The sequence below is a fragment of the Rhinolophus ferrumequinum genome, chromosome 8 (assembly GCF_004115265.2).
Source record: "Rhinolophus ferrumequinum isolate MPI-CBG mRhiFer1 chromosome 8, mRhiFer1_v1.p, whole genome shotgun sequence".
NCBI classification, from domain to species: Eukaryota; Metazoa; Chordata; class Mammalia; order Chiroptera; family Rhinolophidae; genus Rhinolophus; species Rhinolophus ferrumequinum.
This window is the reverse complement of record NC_046291.1, coordinates 66,172,417-66,189,353: the sequence shown is the minus strand read 5'-3', so window position 1 is coordinate 66,189,353 and position 16,937 is coordinate 66,172,417. Positions and strand designations below refer to the sequence as shown.

Genomic DNA, 16,937 nt, shown 5'->3' with positions numbered 1-16,937 from the left:
GAGTGAATCAATATCGTAATTAAAAATATCTTTTCTTTTTTATTTTGCTAATTATTCTGCTATAAGCTTCTACTGGGGAAGATTATAAATGGGTTCAGAACATGACAAATCAGAGGTCATCATTTAATTTGGATGCCAAGTATCACATTTTTAAGGTACTGATATTTAGTTTATAGGGAAATAAAATAAGGAAAATTTAAGTGAATCTTAGTTGCTTTATTCTGAACACGAATGTTTTAGTTCAGATTCATGGGATGAAGCAGATCTTTAAAACAGGATAAATTTGGGTCAATGGAATTAGCATAGTGGGTCATATTTCTTTCAGAATCTATTTGTTAAGTGTTCATCACCATTTGCTACTAAAGGCAATGACATTTTTATAGTTTAGAAAGTTGATTTAAAAAAATACATTAGAGCTCTTCTTCGTGTCACCTCGGAGGCGGTCAGCAGCTTTAGGATGAAGCTGAACATCTCTTTCCCAGCCACTGGCTGCCAGAAACTCATTGAAGTGGATGCTGAACGCAAACTTCCTATGTTTTATGAGAAGCGTATGGCCACAGAAGCTGCTGATGCTCTGGGTGAATAATGGAAGGGTGATGTGGTTTGAATCAGTGGAGGGAATGACAAACAAGGATTCTTCATGAAGCAAGGTGCCTTGACCCATGGCCATGTTCGCCTGCTCCTGAGTAAGGGGCATTCCTGTTATGGACCACGGAGGACTGGAGAAAGAAAGCCCCAATCTGTTCAGGGTTGCATTGTGGATGCCAATCCGAGTGTTCTCAACTTGGTCAATGTAATAAGAAGGGAGAAAGATATTCCTGGTCTCACTGATACTACTGTGCTTTGTCACCTGGGGCCCAAAAAAGCTAGCAGAATCCACAGACTTTTCAATCTCTCTAAAGATGATGTCTGCCAGTATGTTGTGAGAAAGTCCCTAAACAAAGGAGGTAAGAAACCTAGGACCAAAGCACCCAACATTCAGTGTCTTGTTATTCCACGCATTTTGTAAAACAGATGCCAGCATATTGCTCTGAAGAAACAGCATACTAAGAAAAATAAGGAAGAGGCCACAGAATATGCTAAACTTTTGGCCAAGAGAATGAAGGAGGCCAAAGACAAACTCCAGGAACAGATTGCCAAGAGACACAGGCTGTCCTCTCAGCACTTCTACTTCTGAGTCCAGTCAAAATGAGATTTTCTAAGAGTAACAAATAAAGAAGATTAGACATCAAAAAAAATAAATAAATAAAATAAACAAAATAAAATAAATAAATAAGAAACTAAAGAGAAGAAATCTAATATGCTCCATTCCTAAGAGTTGTGCATCTTATTATTCACTCACAATTTAACATGATTAAATGTGTTTCAGTCTTCCTTTCACCTTGGAAAATGGCCTGCTGCTAAATATCTATCACCATTTACTACCTTTGCTGTATCACACTGTATGTACACATTTTGGCCTACCTTTTTTGTTTAACATTCTGTTAGTGAGATTTATCAATGTTGTACACATAACTGTAGCTCAGTCATTTTCATTGATGTAAAGAATCCCATTATATGAATATGTCATTATATCTGGTTAATATAGATGAACATATTAGCTATTGTAAATAATGCTGATATAAATATTTTTCCATGTATTTTGATGAACCATGTAAGCATCCTGTTAAGCATATACATAAGTGTAGAATTGCTACTTTACAAAACATATGTTTAGCTTCAATAAATATTGGCAAACAATTTTCCAAAGGAAGTGTAACAAGTTACACTCCCACCATCAGATACATTGGAGTTCCAGATCCTTACCAACACTTAGAGACGTCAGTGTTTTGTTATATTTTAGTCATTCTAGTGAGTATAGAATGTATTTCATTGTAGTTTTATTTATTTTTTTCCTGATAATGAATGAGGTTGAGCATGTTTTCCTCATTATAGATCATTTCGATGGCCTTTATTTGAAGTACCTACCCAAGTGTTTAGCCAATTTTTTTATTGGATTGTCTATCTTGATGATGTTGATATGAAATACTTATTTACGTATTCTTGAATTTTGTCATTCATGCTTGTATGTATTCATAAAAACTCGTATACATTTACATATAATCTTTTCTCTGTGACTTACCTTTTCAAAGTCTTAATAGTGTCTTTCAAAATACAGAATTTCTTAATTTTAATGAAATCCAATTTCTTAGTTTTTCTCTTTCCTGCCATGTCATAATCAGCTGACTTTATATGTATGGTTGTGACTCAACTATATATTCTGGTGCATTGATCAGTTTATACATGTGTCAATACCTCATTGTTTACTTTCACTGGAATTTGATGCAAGTTGAATATCTGGTGCTGTCAGTCCTCTAACAACATGATTGCATTTGTATTTTCATGTATATTATAAAATCGGTATGTCTACTTTTATAAAACAATCTACTGGGAATTACATTAAATCTGTAGATCAATTTGCCAAAATTTAAAATATTTGTAATGTTGTCTTCAAATCCATGAATATAGCATCATCCTAACTAGTCTTTAATTTCTCCCAAACATGTTTTGCTTGTTTTTTATTTTGTTTTATTTTTAGAGAACTTACACAGCTTAAGGTAGCTTTATTTTCAGGTATTTGATGTCTTTTGTAAGTAGTATCGTTTTAAATTTTTATGTTCAATTTGTTGCTGGTATTTCTGATGTCTTCAATATGTGTTTTCTCTTTGCTCATTCAAGTTAAGATATTAATGGATTTTTTTATAAAGGTTCAACTTTATAATTTGTGGATTTCTCTATTTTATGTTTGTTTCCTACTTCTCTGACTTTTTCTTCTTCTCAATAGTTTCTAACTACTACATATATTATGCTTGAATTTTTCCTTTTGTTTCTACTTGAAATAAATACTTCAGTAAATGAATAGTTTTTTAGCTTTCTTTTTTTGATATTCATTTAATCCTATAATGTTGGCTTTCTCAAATTGAGATAGTAATCTATACTTTTATACTTTGGAATAAAAGAGAACAGTATTTTCGGGTTTTTGATAGATAAGACTTTGTATACCTACCAATCAATCACAATACATTTGTATTTTACATAGAGGCTCTTAAAAGATCTTGAGATGCCAAAATAATGATATGGCAGTTGTAAATCAGTTTTAGAGTATATCAGAGTACTTAAATTTGACATTGGGCAACACAATACTAAAATTAGATGAGAAATACTTACGAAGTTATATAATTTATCATATTATTAGGATTCACACAATCCTGTGGAGAAAAATAAGGATTTTTAAAAATACTATTTATTCATACTATGTGTATGTGTGTAATTATTTATTGAAAATAACATTTATGCATTATATGAATATATTTGAAATATAATCTTAATTTTCCAATGATTGCTTTTGATTAAAATAAATTAGGATTATTGGAAAAGTGACTTGATTGCTAAGATAAGATTAATAATAAATTTCAATTATTGGAAGTGGCTCAAATAAATAACTAACAGTTCGTGAAATGTTAATCTACCCTGCAACCTCTGAACTAAACACTTTGCACAGGAAATCTTAGTTAATTCTTGTAAGTACCCTATGATATATGTACTTTAACATTCCCACTGGAGAAAGTTGAGTCTCTGATGTGCCAGAATCACAGAGCAAATAAATAGAGGAGTTGGAAATTTAATACAGTTTTGTCTGTCCTGGGAACATAGGCTCTACCAAATCAGCTAAATTGTTCTTAAGAAAAAGGACACTGTTTATTTTTCTTAGAGTATGCATTTACTTTATTATAATCCTCACCTTGCTCTTTTTAGAATTCTTATCAGTTTATAGACAATAGTAATATATGTTTCCAAATATAGAATTTCAAATTTTTTTTTTTCAAATCAGAGGGGAGTCTGAGCCTAAGAGGCTGTAAATTATTAGATTAAAACCTCAGAGGAAAAAAAATTGTTAGGTTTTATGAGGTTATCCACGAGTTAAGAGCTATATCTGAATCTTGATCGCTAAGGTTTTGTTTCCATGTTAATGGCTAGTCACTAAATTCATACTTCAGGAGGATTTTTTTTGAAATCTTTGCTTAAATTATGGGCTTTCATTTCTTTTCTCTTCAAGTAAGTATGCAGGCTTAAACTTATTTTAGAAATAAAATATATCTAGCTGATATGCAGTGGAACTTCCCTTTATGATCTTTGTCATTCTTTTTTTTCTTTTTTCTTCCAGTTGGTTGCCGAAGAATCAAATGCAATTCTTTCCTCATTACTAAAGAACACCCATACTTTGCATTATCAAGTGCATTGCTTACAATCTATTCAACACTTTAAAAAGGGTTTTCAGTTTAATCAATACTTATTGGTGTTTAGATAGATACCAAATCACTTCCTGCCAATAAACTAATAAAAACATCTGGACTACAATGTTTGCTGTGCTAGACGGCATGTTACAAAGAGTGATTCCATGTGTGATTTTCAGGAACTATGACTGGGTAACAGGGAGTGGGAGGCCTTCATATGTCAGTTTCACCTGGATAAATATGAAAGATTTAATTGATTTAATTGACTGTATTTATTAGCACTTAAAAACTATTGGGGATACTAGAACTTTCAGATACATTTTTCCCATAAGAGATTAATTACTTTACATGATTATTCTCAACTTTTCCCATCATAGAGCCTTCATTTTTCATTGGTATAGCTTTTTCTTCCTCAAAATTCTTTTTTTTTTTTTTTTTTTTTTTTTTTACAGAGGTTTGGGGATACAGCAGAGTTGAAGACTTAACTGCTTTGAGTTGTAACTGAATCATGTCGGAATATCTTTCAGGATTTGTGTTGATTGGTTTCCCTAGTGAAACAGACTAAAAATCAGGTTTGCAATCAGGAGAGTTTAATACTTGGTGTTTTGGGAAATAAATGCCCACATGAGGAAAGGAGAGCAGGACTAGACAGTAGCAACAGAGGCCTTGATTACTTATTCAGGGAGCTGCAGAGCTGCAGCACCCTTCATGTTTGTCATTTTTGACAGGTGCCTGGACCTTTTAAAACCCCCATATAAGCAGTTTCAGGATGCTGGCTGTATCGGAGAGGGTATGTCACCATGGATGAGGCAGTTTTCTTTGGCTGCAGAAAATTCCTGGAGAGTTCGCTGTGAGCTGTCAGATGAGACTTTGAAGGAGGATCTGAACATCAAGGCTCAGTATCTACTGGTCTTTAAAGGGGATGCTTGAAATTAATATACATATATATATGTGTGTGTATGTATATATGTATATATGTATTCGTTCTGAATGGGGCTATCCATTTTTCAAATCTCAAAGTTCTTTCACAGCTTTGATTTGGACAGACAGAACTTTTTTGGTAATGGAGAACTGGCTGACTTTTATTGTGCACTTTGATGCTTTGTTTCAGGGTCGTATTGGTACACCTGTGTTTCATCACCAGTGATAACACGGCCTGGAAGACGTCTTGCCTCTCTAGAAGGTCCTGGCAAACTTCAACTCTCCTTTGCTTTTGTTCATCAGTGAGCTCCTTCAGAACCATTTTTGAATACAACTTTCTCATGCCAAGATTTTCAGTGAAGATTTTCCTGTTTATCTATCAAGGTTTACTTGGTCTGCTATGCTTTTCACAGTTACCCAAAAATTTTGACGCACAATTCCATGAATTTTTGCAATGTTTTTTTCAGTTCTGCTTGTTACTGGCCTCCCTCATCTCTCTTCATCAGTGACATGTTCTCTCCCCACAGAAAACATTTAATCCATTTGAACACTGCTGTTTTCTTCATGGCATTGTCCTCATGAACTTGAACTAACCTGTCCCTGATTTTACTTCCTCTCTTTCCAAGTTTAACAAGAAATTGAAAGTTTGTTCATTGCTCTAATTCAAGCTCAGGCATTCTTTCAAAGGCACACAAAAACATGCAACAATAATGAATGCCACTCAAAAGACACTGCCACACATTGACATGAACACGGCATTGAAACACTGATATACCAAGGTTATGAAACCTTACCGAGCTGTTTGTACAGCGCTGCCAATGTAAGTGCATGGTGGCAAGTTCACGAACTTATTTGTCAGACCTCGTTTATACAATGCAATATTGCTCTGCTAGGGAAGGGAATGGGTTCTTGCCATTTGCAGTTCTTGGATAGACCTAAACGGTATTTTGCTGAGTGAAGTATGTCAAACAGTGAAAGACAGATGAAATGTGATTTTACTTTCATGGGGAATCTAAAAAACAAAATAAATAAACAAACAAAACAAACAAGCTCAGATACAGAGAACAGTTTAATGGTTTGTCAAGTGGAAGAGGGGTTGTGAATGGGTGAAAAACGGGACGGGATTAAGAAGTACAAACTGGTTGTTACAATGTAGTCATGAGGATGTAGGGTATAAGGAATATAGTCAATAATATTGCAATAACTATGTACGGTGTCAGATGGGTACTAGATTTATTGGGGTGATAAATGGGAGGAGGTTTGGTGACATGGTAAAAAAGGTGAAGGGATTAAGTACAAATTGGTAGTTACAAAATAGTCATGGACCTGTAAATTAAAGCATAGGGAATATAGTCAATAATATGGTCGTAACTGTGTATAGTGCCGGGGGGGCGGAGCGTACTAGTCAGGGGGATCACTTCTTAAATTATATGCCTAACCACTAGGCTGTTTACCTGAAATTAATATAAAATAATATTGAATGTCAACTGTTATTGAAAAATTAAGAAAGGAAGGAAAAAGTTCAAGGGGAATAAGAGGTTCAAATTTCCAGGTATAAAACAAATAAATCATGGGATGTAATATACAGCATAGGGAATATAGTCAATAATATTATGCAAACATTGTACAGTGTCAGATGGTTGCTGGACTTATGGTGATCACTTCTGTAGGTACATAAATATTGAATAACTGTGGTTACTCCTGAAACTAATATAATATTGTATGGTACCTACATTTTAATAAGAATCTTAAAAAAAGGAAAAAAAAAACTTAAAAATCCTTCAAATATAACCTTATATAACAAAGTCATAAAAATCAATATCCTGAAAGTTTAAGTAACCTTGCTCCCATGTGTTTCTTGATCTTTTGACTCATATCTAGATAAAAAGGGATGCTGATGTATCTTTATCAACAAGAATTATGCTAAATAACATTATCTAAAAGAGGTATTATCTTTCTTAACTGTTAAATTTAACTTAAATTTTGACTTTCTTTAGATAAATCTATTATCATACCACAAAATAACATTTAAAAAGCCCGTGTTCATTTTCTCACTTATGGAACAAGTTTGAATCCATAATTTTTAATTCTATCATGTGCTCTGAAAGAATATTATTCAGAGCAATGACTTTCAGAAAATACAAATGGCCCTCAGCAACTGCTAACATTTATTGAATCCTATGTCCCACGCACTGTGCTGTGTACTTAATATATCTCGTCTCATTTCATTCTCTGCAGGACAAGAAAGTCTCTATGAAAGCTGTTTTCAGATGAGAAATCTGTGACTCAGAACATTTAATGAAGTTTCCCAGAACTACATAGATAGTAAGTAGAAAAATCAAGAACTAGATCTATCTTTGTTTGAATCCAACACACAGATTCTTTCTATTATTCCCAAGCCATGGAGTTAAACAAAATTGATAGTCACTCAGTTGGAAGTTGAGTACTAAGCAATATGAACAAGTTAAGCAGTCAAAGCTCTTGAAACATAGTACTCAGAGGCCATTTCTACTCATTTCTAGAATGAGTGATAGAAAAAAAACAACATAGATCTAGTGATAATTGTTCTGAAGTGTATTATGTGAACACAATGTAATATTATACACTCCCACAAAAAGAGGAGAATGGTGTGGTTTCTTTCCAAAATTTATTTGGGAGATAATGGTTTAAACAAACATACTCATATATATTTTTAAACTACAGGATCTTAATATAATAATATACATTGTAAATATCCTAACAGGACAATCTAGTGTGAAGCATAACGCTAAATGTTTTTGGCCAAATAATCCATTTCTTCAGGACATACTTCAGATGGTTCTGTGATATTTATGTTAAATATAAATATCCACTCTAGAACAAGCAGACTAAAGCTATAGTTACAAGATGACTATATTGTTATTATTTTGTACTGCCTAACTAAAAGAACAAAATCAAACAAAAATATACAACAAAATTAGGACGTTTGGCTGGATTTAATTCTGGAAACCCATTTACTATATAGTCACTTCAGTCTTAACTGAATTACTCTGTTTGAGTATATTCAAACATCCTCAATTTTTTCTTCATTCCCACCTACCCAACAACTTAAATACTCTGCACTAAAACAATCTGCAGATTTTGTCAAACGGGGACTTTGGAGGCATCAGGACAGGGCTGGTGGGGATGTGAGGGACAGAAGGGACCAAAGCATAAGTTCAGCCACTTAGAAGTGGGCAGACGTTCCTTAAGGTAAGGAAAACAAACAAGTGGGCAGCAATAAGGAGAGGAAAAGGAAGGTGTTGCCAGCTAATTTTATGCAACTAGACAAACAAGGGGCAAGTCCATGAAATCAATTGAAAGAGTGTTTGTTGACACAATTGTATCGATAACCACCTTACCAGTACTCAGATAATAAATAAATAAATAAATAAAAAATAATTTTAAAAATCTGGTTAAAAAAGAACAGAAAGAACAAGGAACCCAAGCTAAGTACAGGTTATTTGAGGTCAGGACGCAGGCACTAGAAACAACTTTGTACCGACTCAATGACTTTCTGAGAGTGCAGATTCGCCTAATTTCTTTCTCTCCAGAATTAGCTCTTCTTAAGTGCTACTCAAAGGGAAAATATTAAGCACAAAACTAAGGGAGTGAGATAGGCGGGTAAAAGTTAATGGTTACAACAGTTCTTTATATTTTCAAGGATATCTTAAAGTATGGGGGGATAAATGATGACTGAATTAAAGAACCAAGAGGGAAAGTTTAACTCACATTATTGAAAACAATACAGTTAAACTGTTGCTGCATACACATAGATTTATCCTTTTCTTTTAATTCCTGACAATAGATGCCAAATTATTTCATATTTTCCCAGTTCTGGAAAGAGCCATCGTCAAATTTACATGAAAGACAATTTCAATGAAAGAATATACTAGTACGTGTAAATGACACATAATATTATAAGCTGGAAAGTTAAGAAAGATATTTCACCATTGTTCTAATTACTTTTCACCAAAAATCATGGCAAAATATATTTTAACTGATAGAAATAGACACTCTCTGGAAAAAAAATATAACGTTCTCATGAGCAAATATAATTTATTACTTTCAAAAGCAGAAGCACAGCTTTTCAATTTAAGTAGTCTCATTAGGAGTCTTTTCTCTTGACACAAATATTTCTGAGTTTCAGCATATGGTCAATATCATGTTACATATGACTAAAAACCAAAAATATGTAAGATTTGTTTTTATAGTACAATATTATGGGACAATATGGTTAAAACTGTGCAAATGCTATAATTACCAGGTATGTACGGAAATTAAGGAAAACATCAGTCACTAAAGATCCCTGGGGAACAAAGCTGTTCCATTTAATTACACATCTGATTCCATTTTTAGCCTAATTTTCTGCTTATTGAGTGATAGGTTTCATCATTTGAAAATAAAAATGTTGTTTTAATATTGAAATAGACTAACCACAGGGAATTGGTTAATCACCATTCCTCTTCAAATGATAGCTAATAATACAATATAATGTGACATTAAATTTAAGATAATTTAATATTGAAATACTTAAAGGTGATACTTTATCATTTTTAGAATCTTACTAAATCCTTCTTTTAGCCTTTTTAGGCTTCTATGTGTTAACTTCTCATTTTCAGAAAATATTACCAATGATATGTCACACTTATTATTTCAATTGTTAAAATGTACAGTTTCAGTGAACACCCAATTAGAAGATTTAAAAAAAAAGTAAATTGGTGATAATATCTTTTTAAAACTAGATTCTTACTATTTCACTCCAACTTCTAAATCCCTAAATATTTCAGATTTATTTCTTAGTGATCTGAGGACTGTTATGTATTAAGTAGTCATGTGTATTTTTTATCACAAATTGAAAAAGTTTATTAACATAACTCCATAAATTCAACATTTGGAATTTTCCTTAAACACTTGGAGCTTTGTTTATATTAATTTCAGATGTTGGATAATTTACAATTTTTATTTGAATGAAAATCAGATGTAAAATTTGAATTTCAAGCTACAAACTTCTCCCACTACTCCTCCCTCATACTTATATTCTTGCTATATCTTTCTGGTTCTTCAGTGACAACCATCAGCCATCTTTGACAAATCTGACTTTACTGAATGTTCTATTCATTTCCTTCTCTTTTATACTTATCACATGGGACATATTCACTTTTATAAGAATTGAATTTTAAATAACAATGAAATTCCATACAATGAAAATTTCATTTTTCATTGTAAACAAGACACTATATACTTAAATTTGTGTATGTATAATGGCATCCAAAAAAAAAAATCTGTTTTCTTTTTTTCTCTGAAATGGATAAGGCTATTTTAAAATTCACTTGAAATACACAGAACCGAGAAGAGGCAAGGCAACCTTGGAAAACAAAACACAACACAACAAAACAAAATCTGCCACACTATACACAAAATTTAATTTCAGATAGATTGCCAATCTAAATGAGAAGATAAAACAATGCACCTTATAGAAGAAAACATAGAAAAACACCTATATTCATTTGGAGTAGTCTAAGACAAAATAATCATCGAGGGGAAAATTGATAACTGTGTTTATATGACTCATCAATCTCTCTCCTGGGTATCTACCAAAAAATCTGAAAACATTTATCCATAAAGACATATGCTCCAATGTTTATTGCAGCTTTATTTATGGTTGCCAAGACATGGAAACAACCAAACTGTCTTTCAGTACATGAATGGATAAAGAAGTTGTAGTATATACACACAATGGAATACTATTCTGCCATAAGAAAAGATGAAATAGGACCATTTGTGACAACGTGGATGGATCTTGAGATTATAATGTTAAGCAAAATAAATCAGAGAGAAAAAGTAGAGAACCATATGATTTCACTGATATGTGATATATAAAACTGAAAACAACAAAACAACAAGAACAACAAATGAGGAAACAAAAACTCATAGACACAGAAAATAGTTTAGTGGTTACTAAAGGGTAAGGGGGAGGGAGGTGGTAGATGAGGGTAAAGGGGATCAAATATATGGTGATGGAAGGAGAACTGACTCTGGGTGGTGAGCACACAATGTGATATGTAGATGATGTATTACAGAATTGTACAGCTGAAATCTATGTAATTTTACTAACAATTGTCACCCCAATAAACTTTAATTAAAAAAAAATAAAATTTTTGTTTAACGAAACAATCTTAAGGGAATAAAAAAATTATCTCATAGAATTGGGGAAGACGTTTACATTCAGATATCCAACAAATAATTCATGTCCAAAATGTGTGAGGAACTACTATAAATTATTATAAAATACATACCCATGCCAAGACAATCTGTAATGGTTAAATCTAGTAAGGACTATTTGTGATAGAGAAGCCAGCATCTGAAGGAACAAAGCTATGTTACATCAGAGATAGTGGCTGTACGGACATAAAAATATCATGCAAGAACAAAGAACATCTATTCAGAGTTGATTTATTGTTAGAGAATGCTCATGGCAACATTACACAAATTGTAATCAAGGACGTGTTTACTAGTGATGAATTCCAGGTGTGGTTTTTGTGGTATTCCCATTCCCACAGCTCTTTGAAAACTGTGCTTGGACATACAGTGAAGTTTAATTTGACTGCAGAGAAGATAAGAAGTAACTCTTAACAAAGACCTTCTGGCATCCTCCAAATTCTGATTCTTTTATTCTTCATATATCCGTTCCTGTCAAAAAAATGCAATTCCCAGAGATCTTTGTAATTGCATAATGAAGATTCTCAGCAACGTTAGTTGTCAGACAAATTCAAATGAACAACACAATGCAATACTACTACTACACATATTACAAATGCTACATTTTTTAAAAACATGATAATACAAAGTATTGGCAAAGATGTAAAATACCAGAGACTCTCATGTGTTACTGGTGGGAGTGAAATGTGATAAAATCACTTTGAAAAAAATCACATGGGTGTATCTATGAAAGCTGAGTACACACATCCCTTATGTTCCAACAATTCTACTTCTAGATACAAAGCCAAAAACATGTGTATTTATAGTCCCTAAGACACAGGAATCAAAGTGGCCACGTTAGCACATTTGGAACAGCCAAACACTAAAATGACCCAAAGGTTCATCAATCCATGAATGAAAAGTAAATGCTGGCATATGCATACAATAAAACTCTTGGGTAATTACATTTCAAATACGCAAAACTGGTATATGCTTTTAGAAGGCAAGATAGTGGTTACACTTACTTTGTAGATAGTGACTAGTGACTGGAAGAGGATGAAAGTGTCCTCTGCGTTTCTACTAATGTATTTCTTGATCACAGTGTTAATTATAGACATACATTCTGTTTATGAAAATTCATGAAACTGTACAACAAAACAAAAATCAAAGATATTATTTATTTTGTACTTTTTAATATGTTCTAGTAAGCTTTCTGAGACTAAATTTTGGTCTCAGAAAAAAAAAGTGCAATTCACACCAATTTTCTATTATTTTCTGAAATATAAGCGATTTAGAATTAATTATGAAGTTACGGAGTTTAGCTTGGCTTTTTATTTATCATTTATTAATTTAGAAAAAAATACAAATTACAAATACTTCTTTTAATCATGCAAGAGGCAAACTTTTCACAAATCTTTAAGTTAAAAGTTAAAACTGCTGTATCCATAACCGTTTCAAATTTTGCTAACATTTTTGCATTTATCAACAGAGCAATTTCAAGTGCATTAAGCTATTAAAATAGATTTGGATGCAGGAACAGAAATGTTTGCTAGTTTCTACTTTCCTCTTTTTTTAAATTAAATGTATTGGGGTGACAATGGTTAATAAAATTACATAGGTTTCAGGTGTACAATTCTGTACTACATCATCTATATATCACATTGTGTGTTCACCACCCAGAGTCAGCTCTCCTTCCATCACCATATATTTGATCTCCTTTTACCCTCATCTACCATCTCCCTCTCCCCTTACCCTCTGGTAACCACTAAACTATTGTCTGTGTCTATGAGTTTTTGTTTCTTCATTTGTTGTTCTTGTTCCTTTGTTGCATTCAGCAGTATCAGTGAAATTATATGGTTCTGTATTTTTTCTGTCTGACTTATTTCACTTAGCATAATAATCTCAACATCCATCTATGTTGTTGCAAATGGTCCTATTTCATCTTTTTTTATGGTAGAGTAGTATTCCATTGTGTGTACATATAGCACATCTTCTTTATCCAATCATCTATTGAAGGACACTTTGGTTGTTTCCATGTCTTGGCCACCCTAAATAAAGCTGCAATGAACATTAGAACACATATACCTTTATGGATAAATGCTTTCATATTTTTTGGGGGTACATACCTATGAGAGAGATTTCTGGGTCATATAGTAATTTTATTCTTAATTTTTTGAGGAACCTCCAGACTGCCTTCCATAGCAACTGCACCAATCTGCATTCCCACCAACAGTGTATAAGGTTTGTTTGTTTGTTTGTTTGTTTTGTTTTGTTTTTCTCCACATCTCTACTAATGTATTTCTTGTATTCAACACATGTTATTATTTGTCTTTTTGATGACAGTCATTCTATCCGGTGTGAAGTGATATCTCATTGTGATTTTTATTTGCATTTCTCAGATGATTAGTGATGTTGATCATCTTTTCATATGTCTATTGGCCATCTGTACGTCCACTTTGGAGAAATGTCAAGTCCTCTGCCCATTTTTTAATCGGACTGTTTGTTTTTTTGTTGTTTTTGAGTTGTATGAGTTCCTTATGTACTTTGGATATTGACCCTTATCGGAGGTGATGTTTGCAAATATCTTTTCACATTTGGTTGGTTTTCTCTATTTTGTCAATGGTTCCTTTTGCTGTGCAGAAGCTTTTTAGTTTGATATAGTCCCACTCATTTATTTTAGCTTTTACTTCCCTTGCCTTTGAGGTCAAATTCACAAAATGCTCTTTGAACCCCAGTCCATAAGTTTAGTACCTATGTTTTCTTCTATGTAGTTTATTGTTTCAGGTCTTCTGTTTAGATCTTTGAAACATTTTGAGTTAATTTTGGTACATGGTGACAGATAGCAGTCTAGTTTTATTCATTTGCAAATGGCTTTCCAATTCTCCCAGTACAATTTATTGAAGACGCTTTCTTTTCTCCATTGTATGTTTTTGGCTCCTTTGTTGAAAATTATCTGTCCATATTTGTGGGTTTATTGTTGGATTTTCAATTCTATTCCATCGGTCTGTGTGTCTGTTTTTCTACCAATACCTGACTGTTTTGATCATCATTGCTCTGATGTTGTAGAAGCTGAAGTCAGAGAATGTGATATCGCTGGCATTATTCTTTTTTCTTAGGATAGCTTTGGCTCTTTGGGGCCTTTTGTGGTTCCATACAAATCTGAAGATTTTTTTGTTGTTCTATTTCTTCAAAACAATGCCATTGGGATTTTGATGGGGATTGCATTACATCTGTACATTGCTTTGGGTAATATGGCCACTTTAACTATGCTGATTCTTCCAATCCATGAACACGATACTTTCTGGTTTTTAAATTGAAGTTCCTTCCCCTCTCTATACCTTTTCAAGATAAAGGCAACTGAGGCAGAAATGACTTATTCAAATATAATTTGTTAGTAAATAATAAAACTAACCTGGTTTCATTTTAAATCATAGCGATAGAGTAGGTCTTCTCAATCATAATCACATGATTTTAATATAACCTTTTCCCTTGACTACGCAGTTTGAGTATATCAAAATAAAACATAATTACAATTGGATCACATTACATATTATGTTCTTCAAATCTAGATTCTTTGTCGTTTCAGCAACATAGAAACAAATCCAAGCAGTGAAGATGGTACAAAATATTTAGAGCCTAAAAGAGAAGAGATTTTAAAGAAAATTTGTTCATTGACAACTATAAAACAGAATAAAAACATAAGCACAAGCTATTGCAATCATTCTTCCAGAGATTGGAAAAGACATGTCATGTGCCTACATACATTGTTTACCTGTGTGTGTGTGCTGGTGTATTATTTTAGATGTATAAGTCATATAAACCAAAAAAATAAGTTCGCCTAAATTAAAATACAACAGGTTGTGTGTGATTTTTGCACCTATGCTTATATTTACTAAGAGACTGCCAGAAATATCAACCTCAATTTTTTCAATGGTTATACATTCAGTGAATTTGTTAAAGATTAAACTGAGTGACAATGGGAATGATGATAGTTTCAATGACACTGGGAAATTTGGTTATGATACATTTTATGAGGTAAATGCAAGTTTTATGGGGTACGTACTTTTGAAAACACTTTGAAGATTTTCTTTGCTGTAACACATAATTATTTAAGCCAACATAGTGTCCCTGGGTATGTGGCATATATTGTAAATGACTTGTGGCTGACTTTGTTGAATAAGTTTATAAAGTTGTTGCAATATATATCTTTGCCAAAAAAGAAACTAAATTATGCTTCGGTAGTGATATTTTGAGGACATCATTTTAAAGTTAGTATTATTCCTAATGGAAAACCTTTTGCAATGCCACTGTGACAGCATTGAGATAGGGCTAAAAATATCAAGTGTAAAGAAAGAATAAGGATGACTTTGTGAAGCATTTGAAAACAGGGAAATATGTATTTTTGGAAATAACTTTGTAACAGTTTAACCTCCAGGCAAATGAACTAATGATAAGAATATGAAAGGATATGATTAACAAATGTCATAAATATTATGTGATGTAGAGGTTAGATGCTATTTATATAAATCAAGGATATATCACATTCTAACTCAAGCCAAACTTCAAAATTATAAGTTACATAAGTCAAATCTAGATTATCATTATCAGTGCACTTAAAAGAATAAAGAAGGCAAAGTGTTTCCCTTTTTTTTTTCTGTTGGCTCTCACAAAGAAACTTTTTGAACTCTGTTCTCTATAAGTAAATGTAGGTGAATTGTATGTTGCATTAGTAGGTGCAATGTCTTTGAGCTGGAAAGAGAAGACAAGTCCAGGCGAGTCGATCATGTTTCAAATGCAACATAAAAAATGGGGTAGTATTATATGCCCTATTTAATATATAGGAGTTGGATATAGAGAACCATATGTATTATACATATGAAAATGTTTTCAATAAATTGCAATTAAAGATAGGATAGTAGGATAAGAACGGAAAGATTCAACCTTGGATAGACAAGTTCCCTAGGTCTTAAGAAACACAACTTTATTGAGTAATAACTCACCTACAATACAATTCCCAGATTGAAGTGATCCCACCCCAGTCACAATGTAGAATATTTCTACCTTTGCAGTCGCTGCCCCCACCTCTACTCCTACCCCAGGCTATCATTAATCCGAATTATATCACCAAATCCTCCTTTTGCCTGCTCAAGGATTTCACATAAATGGAAACACACAGTGCACGTGTATGTGTGTGTGTGTGTGTGTGTGTGTGTGTGTGTGTGTGTGTTTGTGTATCTAGCTTCTTTTACTCAACATAATGCTGGAGAAATTTGTCCACGCTGTTGCAATATGTAAAGTTTGTTCATTTTTATTTCTAAATTGATTTCTACTCTATAAAGGTACTACATTGTTTAAAAATCTATTCTCTTAGGGGAAGGGGGTTATCACTGTGTGAGGGATATAAATGATAAATGTCTAAATACTACATTGTTTTATACACCTGAAACTAATAAAAAACAAACAAACAAAAAACAAACAACAACAAAAAAAATTACCTAGCTGAGGAAAATATGTATATAAATG

At 32.7% G+C, this 16,937-nt stretch overlaps 1 pseudogene; it reads left to right on the top strand.

The window, feature by feature from the left end:
* Positions 1–457: 457 nt before the first annotated feature.
* LOC117025566 (40S ribosomal protein S6-like) lies at positions 458–1,202 on the top strand (annotated as a pseudogene).
* The last annotated feature ends 15,735 nt before the right edge of the window (positions 1,203–16,937 follow it).